The sequence below is a fragment of the Astatotilapia calliptera genome, chromosome 8 (genome assembly GCF_900246225.1).
Source record: "Astatotilapia calliptera chromosome 8, fAstCal1.2, whole genome shotgun sequence".
In the NCBI taxonomy this organism is placed as follows: Eukaryota; Metazoa; Chordata; class Actinopteri; order Cichliformes; family Cichlidae; genus Astatotilapia; species Astatotilapia calliptera.
In genome coordinates this window covers 4280073-4292103 of record NC_039309.1, presented here as the reverse complement: position 1 = coordinate 4292103, position 12031 = coordinate 4280073, and positions in this window count along the sequence as shown.

Below are 12031 nucleotides of genomic sequence, written 5' to 3'. Positions count from 1 at the left end.
TATTGCAAACATTAGCTGCTTGTAGATGCGGGACGTCGGGGTGGTGCCGTGTGCAGACCGGCCCTGCAAGATGTTTCCCCTCCAGCGCTTAGATGGAGGGGAAAATGGAAACGGGCTCCACCTTCAGCTTCTCCGCTGCAGGGCCGGGCCCACATTAGGAAGGTAGAGTCAGAGTGTGCTGGCTGCCGGAGGCTGGGCCAGAGCACAGAGAGAGGGAGAGAGCGAGTGGTGAGCAAAGTAGGTCAGAGATACAGAGGCAATCAAGCATGAGAGCAGCATCCTCGTCTCTCAGCTGAGCTACACGCAGGGCTGGTGAGGCGGCAGGCCCGTACACGGCATCAGACGAATGCCTTTGTTTCTCAGTGTGAGCCATTTTACCTCTAAAACTGTCACACACTCAATGAATTGGTCAATAACATTAGATTGGTTGAGAGTTGTTGGGATTTGTCGAGTATAAATGCTAAATATAATCTGGTTTCAGCTTCTCAGATGTGAAGTTGCTGCTTGTTTTTACTTTTATGTCAGTGTAAATGAAATATCTTTGTTTTTGCACACTAAAAACAGAAAATCTGCCCAGGTTTCTTCTGTAATACATAGCAGCTGAGACCATGACTCGATCAATCCGTAGATAAAACTTAATTAATCTGTAAAAATGCTAAGGACTGAACTGGATTTGTCTTATTATGGTTTCAAAATAAGCCTTAGACTGTATATAAAAGATGGACATAGCCTGGTTTGTGAAGTTCTGTTATGAAGACCATATTTGGACAAGAAGATGGAGTGCTAATATAAAAGCTAACGCTGGCAAACGCTGCTCAAAAGCTGTATCTGTGCATCATACTGAAAGAGATAGTGTTAATTAGTGCAAAGTAACATACAAAAAGAGAAGAAAGTCATTAAAACTGGAGCAAAGACTTCTGATAAGTCCACTAAAACAGTGGTCCCCAACCCCCGGGCCTCGGACCGGTCCCGGTCCGTGAGTCGTTTGGTACCGGGCCGCGAGAGTTGAGGCTCAGGTGTGAAATGTATGGATTTCAGGGTTTTTATCGGTTTTCAGCGTTATTTTGTCATCGTTTTTATCGTTTACTCGGTTTTCCTGGGTCTTTTCACGTGTGTTATGAATAAATCTTCTTTTTTTCGGTACCGGTACTAGTTTTATTTTGTTGTATTTATCCGCGACACCTTAAAGGCCGGTCTGTGAAAATATTGTCGGGCATAAACCGGTCCGTGGCGCAAAAAAGGTTGGGGACCGCTGCACTAAAATGCTCCAGAAAGCACAAACACAGTTAAGAGGCACAGCTCAGTTACTCAAATTAGCAGAGATGATCCGTAACGGGCAGCTAAGGACCCGTGCTGGCACTCATCCACTTATACAGACAGTAACCCTCATTATTATTTGTCAATAAAGGATAATTAGCAACTAAAACCTTTTATATTTTTTTGTTTTTTGGGCCGGCTTTAAGAATAATGCAATTTCATAATTTTCATTATTCAAGTGTCCCCAGATTGCTGCATATTTGTAATTCTACATGTTCAGATTATAAAGGAAGCTGCACAAACTGTTTGTAAAGTCAAATCTGAGTCCACTTAACTCTGGATCATTATGACTTGCAGGTTTGGAGTTCTTCTAGTAGCCAACTTTATATCAGAAATAAACATTTGCAGCCTGTTACAGATATAACAGCTGACAGGGTAACCTTTTTATAACTCGTCTCTCTGGATTCTGCAGTTATGGGCGTGGTTTCTTTGATTGGCAGGTGTCCTCACCACTCGATTGTGTTTAAGCTGTTGGTGCTGCTAAAGTGTTTAATGGGAAATAATACATGGCACAGCACATCTAAGTAGTTTGTGTTTCACTTTTGATTAATGAAATTCTTCAGTTTTACTGTTTGGTTAGTTGGAAGCACTTAACAGATACCTGTGTCTACTGCTAGCTGCTGACTTAGCACTCCATTAACATTTAAATATGGTCCCTTCTTGGCCCTAAAAGCCAACATGACAGTGGCCAAAGTGCGGCTGCAGCTTTATATACAATTTATGGTTAATCTTTATGAGCAACATATCAGGAATTCTGCAGGGATTCAAACTTATCTTAATTGTCGCACTAGGGGAAACAGCAGAAACACAGGAAATAAAGTGCATCTTGCTCTAAATTTGAGCTAAATGCACACACACACACACACACACACACACACACACACACACACACACACACACACACACACACACACACACACACACACACACACACACACACCTAATTTCAGACTGCTTGTCTCACTGAGTGCTCAGAGCTCTTGGAGCTGTGTCAACATCCCTGTTGACCGAGCTCCTTGCAGAGGCACGGTCTGTGCCAAGATCACATTTTCACACGCCCCTGAGAGGAACAAGCTGCATCAGCAGCCCTCTGAGGCTTTTCCCCCTCATGAAGCTGCGACAAAGACTGCTGTCACGTTCCCTTTCTGCAGCAGGTGAAATGTGTGTGTGTGTTTTTGTCCCAGTTCAAATCATTAAGGAGGTGCTGGTCCCGTCTAAAGTGTTTCTGTTGTAAAGTTTGCAGAGGACCGAAATTAGTGAAATGCTCTTGGGAAGGAGAGTTTACAGGACTGCTTCCGCCCGAGCATTTCTGATAACGGGTTTAAGATCGCCTCTATTTTTAAAATTAGATGTGGTGAATCTGTTATGTATTTGAGCTATAGATTCTTTATTTTGGCCTTACTGTCTCAGGCAGAGGATATGATTCACACTAACGTACAGTGCTCGTGTACACATGATTATCTGAAGGATCTGCTCCTTATCAGACTCGAGTTTGTTTGCTCTCCAACCGTCTGAGTTCCCGGATGCAGAGTGAACGACCTCTCGGAGGGATTGTCTTTGCTGGCACGAGTGCTGCCTTCTCCTTGTTGTTTGGATTCTGTCATGTGTAACGCTACAATGAAGGGTTTTGTTGGGGAACTGTGTGTGAGGACCGGGAGAGTGCACTATTCATTAGAGCTCCTATGGGATACACACTTATATAATGTATTAGGACCTCCTCCTATGTTAATGAGTTTTTTTGTCAGAATAAAACTGCTTTTAATCCATGTAGTTGTTGTTTAATCCATGTAGTTGTTGTTATCATTAAAGTACAAATAAACAGGCTGGCGCTTTTCTATTCAATTTGACTACTCAAAGTAGCTGTAGCTGAGAAACCAGCTTATCCACTGTACAGCTGAGTGAAATGGCAACAACTTGGCTAATGTTGACATGAAAAATTAAGGTGTGCTTCTCCAGACAGTGTGCGAGTCTGTGTTTAATGCTGAGACAGGTGGAGTCCTGTGATTGGCCCATTAGAGTTTGCCCTCTTTGGATTGGGCCTTTGGATGGCTCCAGCTGACATCCACCTTTTCTCGCTCCTGGCAGTGAGCTACAACAGTTTAAGTAGCCCTTCACTGTTAAACTGTAAACACCAAGCATACTGTGTGTACATCACACACATTAGTGACTCTTTTTGTTGAACCATCTCTCCTGTTTTTGTCCTATAACAAGGTTTATCCTAGTCATTCGGTAATGAACATAACAGCTACGTCGTGGGTGTATAAATGACTTATCTGGGTATCTCAGCTCCACATGGCCGAGTTTTTAATAACTTAAAGAAAGCCCAAGCTTCTTCAGTTCTAAGAGCAAATGTGGAGAGTCCCAGATTTTAAGCCCTATGGGAGTGTCCCCAAGAGGGTCATGGACCCCGTATTGATCCTCTGTCTAATCACATGAGCCAAGGAGTGAAAACTGGTGTGGGTGAACCTGTGTGAAACCTAGCCCCACTCTATCATGTGATTTACTAAGGTCAAATGGCCCAGGATTGACCTCAGTAAATTGTGACCCGTGCCTGTTTTTACACCTTGGGCTTAAAATTGGGGACTCTTAGAATTGAAGAAGCTTCCCGGTTGAGAGGTGAAACGTCTACAAGAAACTTAAAGAAGTTCAGATGCTTTTCTTTCCAAGCTCCTTAGACCTGATAGATCTTATTCCTCTATAGAAGTGAGTGCCACACTTTATTTTGCCTCACTTCTTCTGCTGGAAATACTCACTATTCACAAGTAACTACGATGACCTGGATGACTGAGAACCTTTACAGACAATATCTATCAGGCTTTGACGAACTCACAGCAGGTGATTGGATGAATTCTCTGTGTAATTGAACTATGAGGAGAATCGAGCTTCTTTGTGAAAACGAGGCTCTCTGTGGTGCTTAAGCCTGATCTTGTTTCCACCTTGTCCCTTTTCTGTCATCTGTGCTGAATGTGGAGCGCTGTTTAAACACCCAAGGTCAGGAGACATGAAGGTACACAGAGGGAAGGTCGCATAGCTGGGCTGAGCGTGCCTTTAGGGTGGGTTTTATAGGGTGGGTAACTATAGCAACAGTTCAGGCGCTGCTGCTCTTAAGACGACGTTTGCATCAGGTGGCGTCACAGGAATTCGTGAGATTTGTTTTCAGTAAAAGCAGAGAGTTCAGGTGTTTCCGTATGCGGCTGGCATGCTCCTGAACAACTCTTGGGTGATGTGTTTAGATGAGGAGGAGGCCCAGCAGCAGATCCAGGACATAGAGACACTCTGTCTCTCAGCTAACTTACATCTGTGGGCAGAACCTCCCAGAAAGAAGTGGGGGAGGTGGTTAGTGTGAGCGAGGTCTGGACATTTCGGTAGCATCGAGCTAAAGTAAGGGCAGCAGAAGATGGAGCAGGTTTTTCTTTTTTAATAAGCGTTCATGAGGTTATTACGATTTTATAAGCTGCTCATAGTATTTTCATGTATAAATCTTAATCTGTAAAGTAACGAGTAACTGTATCGGCTGAATAAATGCAGTAACAGAGAAAAGCCCAGAAGGATAAAGCATTAAATGGGCCAAACTTTCACTTTCATTCTTGAGGAAATCCACTTTCCCTCGCTGAGTTAGAAGCAGCAGTTTTTGCACTTGCTGTTTTATTTCCGTGACTACTTTGACAATTTTATGTGCTACTATAATAGCCGCTTTAAGCTGTATTGTACATCTCAGAGATTAAAGTGTCATGTTTATGTGCCAAAGTAGACATGAGGGCGAAACCGAAGGCCAGAAGCTGCCAAATCTGCATCACCAAACAAACTCGGGGCATGCAGTTTGGATGCACAGACTGATTACGGCATAAGCTGTCCACACTGTCCGCGTGTGTGTGTTTGTGTCAGAGGAGAGGGAAAAAATATGATTCAAGCTGAAAAGCGCTGATGTAACCAGAGGCTCGGGTTTAATCTGACATGTAATCCTCTTTTTATGAGATTGGACGCAATTCACATCTCGGCGGTTGAAGGAGCGTCAGTGTTGTGTTGTACAGTGGGGAGCGTTTGCATCCTGATGACCTGCCTGCCACGGCTGAGACGTGGCTGCACTTGTTGTTGCAGTTAGTCAGTGGGTGTTTAGGAAGTGCAGCCCTGTCACAGCGAGGACAGCGTGCACATGGGCAGAGGGCACTATTTTTGTCTGTGAGGCTGTAACCTGAAGCGCTGACCCCACGTCAGGATGTATAAATAACAAGGTTTTCACAGGCACAGTGTCTGTTTACATTCTGTGGTGACGGGCTTGTTCTGCAGGCCGGAAGACAAAGTGTCTGTTAAGTGCGCCATCATTACAGCCATTTTCTTGCTTGTCAGCTACTTTCAGCTGACATGTGTAACGTGACACACCCTGGACCTTCAGTACTTCATTAATTTGCTTTTTTCTTCCTGCAGCCCGACCCGCGACTGGCAATGGAGTACGTGAACAACGCGAACAGCTACAGTTCTGGAGACACCATGAGCAGCTCCTTAGCCAACATGACCATCAAGGATCAGCACCACCAGGAGAACGGAGTCAAAATGAAAGGTCAGACATTAGAAATACAGTCTGGAAGCAAAATAGGACCCAACACACAAATGCAAACTCACTAAAAATGACAAGAAAGTGTCTTTAATGAGATCTTTTTCCAGCTTCAGCTCAACTTGTGAATCCTCTGAGCTCCACTGGTGGGTCTGAAATCAGTCTGATGACAGAGAGCTGTGAGATGTTGCTGCACTTTGGTTGGCAGATGATTTGGATTAAACAATGAGCAGCTTTCTTTTCTTCTGTCTGCAAACCATTATTTCTCACAGCACGAGTAGAGATGATGCTATTTTTGTGCTGTTAGACCTACGCATGTTCAGTTTCCAAGGATACAAAAGATTATCTGATGGTGCACGTCCAAAGAATCTGTCAATTCCACGCTTCTCATTGATCGTAGCTAGCCGCCCCTCTAGTAGAGGGAAGACAGGAAATTACATGACCCCACTCTTCATCAGTATAAAAGCATAGAGTGGGTTTATGCAATCAGGGGGATCCAACGTGATACAACACCTCTGGAAACTCTTGGAAAAATATTATTTTTAAGGAAAAAATTGAGACAACGGCAACTTTTTTGTATAAATGTGGTTTTTGTAGTATGAGGAAAAACTGTGCAAGTGAGCCATCGCGTTGGTTTTGGTTTAATATCCGGGATCAGCTCGTGTGAGGGCTTTATATGTTCAGCTCAGACTGTAGGAACAGGAGAGGCCTATCGATGATCTATCACCTCCTTTTTATCACTTACTTTTATTACCACAAATAATTAACTGTAAAAACTTAGCTAAGTTGAACTTTAAGTAAAAATCAGTGTAATATGAATCATTTTAATATCATTCCATATTTTCCCTCCGTTGTCCACCTACACTGAGGCTCACAGTCGAGTGTCCAGTGCTGGTGTGTACCACACGTTCTCTGACAGCCCGTTCTCACTCCCGAGGCGTAACATGCCGACGTTTTGTCACGACGTTTTGACCTTCGGCGTTCTTATGGTACGCGGCAGGTTATGGCCGAAATCCAGTGCAATGACGCTCCCACAGTAATAGACGTTCCAGCCCTGTATTCCAGCCCTAAACCTAACCTTTTTCCTGACCTTAACCAGAACTTTAATGATGTTAAATAGCGTGTTTCTAAGCGATTTGAAGAAAAAGAGCGAACATGTGTAGATTGAGTCCATACGGTTCTCATATTTAGGAACGTGGTGGGTAGCCGAAAACGTAATATGTTGACGATTTGTCACCTAGCGTAAAATGTTACGCTTTTGGAGTGAGAACGTGTTGTCTCTGAATATACCCGAAGACTTATATATTATTAGTCTGATGAAAACTGACCTACAGAAGTACAAACTCATTTTGTACACCAGCAACAAAAATCCGTCTGATTATGAAATGTGAAAAATGCTAAATTCGTACTTGTTGTCAACCGCTCTTCATCTGCAGTTAAGCTCTAAAGGTTTGTGAGGTGCCCACAACAATAAAACCTCTGAGGTATTATCTTCCTTGTGTTAATAACAGCTTCCTGAAAAGGGATCAACGATGGACGTAGCCACCATGATCCCACCCGGTAATAAAACTGACTGATTGATCACTGCGTCACTGCTAACACTGAGGCTAAATGTTACATGTGGATAAATAGGAGGAGAGCCGTTAGCAGGCTGTAATCAAACTCTATGATCACATCACATAGACTGAGCTAGCTGCTAATTATAGCGAACTGTAAAAATGTCTCTGAAATTACAGCATGTTTGAGTGGAAGTTATGTAAAATGTTTTAATATTTAAATATAAATGAAACTTTGTGCTAAAGAATAAACAGCTTTGCTCTTTTGTGCAATAAACACTTTTATTATTAAGTTTCTTACCTATTTAGCATTTATAAGCATATAAAAGCCTGGAGTAAATGATTTGTCGTTTTCCTTTGTAGCACTGATGGAAAGAGGCTGTTATGTAAACAGATTATGACATCTTAATTAAACACAGTTGCCAAATTGTAAAATCCAGTTTGTCTTCATTAGAGGATTTAAATGCTTTATATTAATTATTACATTAAACTACAATTTAATGTGTTTTAACAACGTATGAAATGCATGTATTAGCTGTGTGTGGGGCTCACAGGTAAAGGGTTTCTAATTAAAGCTTTAATCCTAGAATAGACATCAAAGAATGTCAAAGAGAAGAATTTAAAAGTAGAGTTAAACCAAATTTCACTGTCGTCTGGGTGGAGGCCGAGCTCCTGAGTTTCTACAGAGCTTTGTTTTAATCTCTTACATAATGGATAGAAGACATGCTCGACTGCAGCTGCACTGTGCTCTGTAATCCGGGCATCTGGGTCAGACCCCTGAGAAAGAGCCCCGTCTCCATCCAGCTCCACTGTTCGCTCGCAATTCAGTCCATAAACAATCGGGCCTTTAACGCAGCACAGAAAGCATTTTCAGAAAGCTCCATTTGATGCCTGAAACGTAAACGAAGAGCAGATAAATGGCTAAAGATGCATCGTGTTTGCTTCACTGTGTTTGGACAGATTTATTCGTCACAGAGCGAATAATCAGTGTCAGACCTCTCAGCAATGTGTTCTCCCCTTTTTTTCTAATCTACCCAAATCAACCACATGGCTAATTAGTACGTAGCCTAGCTTTCCCCAGTTTACAGCCCTCACTAGTGCATTCGTTCTCCCCGTTTCCATTTCCCATCATCTTATGTGCTAACAGGAAGCAGCGCACAGAGTCAGGTCCATCTGCAGGGGTAAACAACACATGTATCAGCAGTGAAACACAAAGTGAGTATCCCTTTAAGCAGCAGATGTGGTGTGTGGAAAGTGACGTATTTGTAAAGTGAGATTAGTTCGTTTAGGATATTTAGAGCTTTTAGCCATCTGATGCTTTAGAGGTGCTTTGCTTAGTTCTTTGGAGTGATGCATACAAAATTGGAGCTTTCAAAACTGTATCTATTGATCTGCAAGGAAGTGCGATACAAACAAGAGATAATTTAGTGTTTTAATTTTGTTTTCAACTGTAATCTCATAGTTATGGGTTTAAAATGTCATAATTAAGAGAGTTAGAGACTTTCCTGATCTAATGCCTCATAAATATTATTGTAATAACAATTCTAAAATTAGATAATTAAGAGATTATAAACAGAGTTTCATAATTAATCCCATAATGTTGATTTATTACAGAATTACAGAATTACACCGTCCGAGTCCATAACGGGACAGATTTTAACATTTTGGCGGTGTCATCAAAGACGTGGTACGCCTCCAGGCGTTTTTTGGTTGCCTTGGTGACACATCCCCACTGTGTCTGGATGCTGCAGACATGAAACAACCTTCCCGTTAAAATTTGTTAGTGTCAAAATCTGAAAAACATAATTATCTAATTAAATTATCTAATTAATTTAAGATAGTCTGATATCCTGTAAGTGGTGTACAGCAAAACAAGGGCACCAAATACGACCTAAACTGACTGCCAGACTTTTATTTATTATAATAATTCATTAATAAAACACAAACATTTTAGGCTATTGTTTTTATCTACTCTCCCAACACTGCTGATACTTGTGACTAACAAAATGGGGTAAACGTCTAGGCTGTCTGGATTTTTGGTGATTTGCTGAAGTCTTTACATGAAGCAGATTGTATGTGAGGATGACCTGATGAACACACAACAGTATAATCCAGGAAATATATGTCTAGTTTTCTAAACCGGACCTTAACATAATCCAAATCTGCCATGTAGCCCTCAGTCAAGCTGAGGCTGGCGATGCTGTCTGAATGCATCGTTCCAGAAATAGTCTTCCTTTTTGGAAAATCGAGGCAGTAGCTCTGCTGTAGTTCAGTATTTATTGTTTTAAGGTGAGTAGACTGTGAATAAATGTGTTACCTCCTTAAACAGAGCCGACTGAAGACTTTTCATGGTTCTGGGTTTAAATGTCAGACTGCCGCTGATGCCTTTTAACCATTTTGAATTCTGCTTCACAGTTGACCTCTAAGCAGCGTGTGTGGTTGGTTTTTTCCAAGTTTCTGTCACGATTACCTCGGCTTTGACCTCCAGTTTACCTTTGATTTGCAGAGGATGAAGCAGCACTCAGTGAGAATGGGGTGAATTCTGTGTCTGAGCTCTCTCAGCCAGACAGCAGCCACTGTGATGACGAGGCGCAGCCCGGTACGCCCGCCTGCACTTCTGACATGAAGCCTGAGCTGCAGCTTAACCCGTGTTTTAGCTCTTATTTAGCATGGTTCAGTTTGTGTGCAAATCATCACTTGATTTATCTTCTTCATTTAGAGCTCTATTGAGAGAAACGCTCGTCTTGGTTTGCTGGTTTTCTTTTGCTCCCTAACTCTAAACTTTTATGATTCAAGTTTGAGTTTTCTTGCTAAAACCTTTTGATTTGCCTGATTCTACAGCGAGTTGTGTTGTTACCACACAGAGTGCAATAAGAGCCAGCGAACATGAACAGATCAGTGACTAACATGGAAAACAATGCCCCTCTGTGCCTGTACGATGTTAAGCGCTTTTGGATGAGAACGTGTTGTCTCTGAATATACCCGAAGACTTATATATTATTAGTCTGATGAAAACTGACCTACAGAAGTACAAACTCATTTTGTACACCAGCAACAAAAATCCGTCTGATTATGAAATGTGAAAAATGCTAAATTCGTACTTGTTGTCAACGCTCTTCATCTGCAGTTAAGCTCTAAAGGTTTGTGAGGTGCCCACAACAATAAAACCTCTGAGGTATTATCTTCCTTGTGTTAATAACAGCTTCCTGAAAAGGGATCAACGATGGACGTAGCCACCATGATCCCACCCGGTAATAAACTGACTGATTGATCACTGCGTCACTGCTAACACTGAGGCTAAATGTTACATGTGGATAAATAGGAGGAGAGCCGTTAGCAGGCTGTAATCAAACTCTATGATCACATCACATAGACTGAGCTAGCTGCTAATTTAGCGAACTGTAAAAATGTCTCTGAAATTACAGCATGTTGAGTGGAAGTTATGTAAAATGTTTTAATATTTAAATATAAATGAAACTTTGTGCTAAAGAATAAACAGCTTTGCTCTTTTGTGCAATAAACACTTTTTATATTAAGTTTTTACCTATTTAGCATTTATAAGCATATAAAAGCCTGGAGTAAATGATTTGTCGTTTTCCTTTGTAGCACTGATGGAAAGAGGCTGTTATGTAAACAGATTATGACATCTTAATTAAACACAGTTGCCAAATTGTAAAATCCAGTTTGGTCTCAGAACCTCCCAGAAAGAAGTGGGGGAGGTGGTTAGTGTGAGCGAGGTCTGGACATTTCGGTAGCATCGAGCTAAAGTAAGGGCAGCAGAAGATGGAGCAGGTTTTTCTTTTTTAATAAGCGTTCATGAGGTTATTACGATTTTATAAGCTGCTCATAGTATTTTCATGTATAAATCTTAATCTGTAAAGTAACGAGTAACTGTATCGGCTGAATAAATGCAGTAACAGAGAAAAGCCCAGAAGGATAAAGCATTAAATGGGCCAAACTTTCACTTTCATTCTTGAGGAAATCCACTTTCCCTCGCTGAGTTAGAAGCAAGCAGTTTTTGCACTTGCTGTTTTATTTCCGTGACTACTTTGACAATTTTATGTGCTACTATAATAGCCGCTTTAAGCTGTATTGTACATCTCAGAGATTAAAGTGTCATGTTTATGTGCCAAAGTAGACATGAGGGCGAAACCGAAGGCCAGAAGCTGCCAAATCTGCATCACCAAACAAACTCGGGGCATGCAGTTTGGATGCACAGACTGATTACGGCATAAGCTGTCCACACTGTCCGCGTGTGTGTGTTTGTGTCAGAGGAGAGGGAAAAAATATGATTCAAGCTGAAAAGCGCTGATGTAACCAGAGGCTCGGGTTTAATCTGACATGTAATCCTCTTTTTATGAGATTGGACGCAATTCACATCTCGGCGGTTGAAGGAGCGTCAGTGTTGTGTTGTACAGTGGGGAGCGTTTGCATCCTGATGACCTGCCTGCCACGGCTGAGACGTGGCTGCACTTGTTGTTGCAGTTAGTCAGTGGGTGTTTAGGAAGTGCAGCCCTGTCACAGCGAGGACAGCGTGCACATGGGCAGAGGGCACTATTTTTGTCTGTGAGGCTGTAACCTGAAGCGCTGACCCCACGTCAGGATG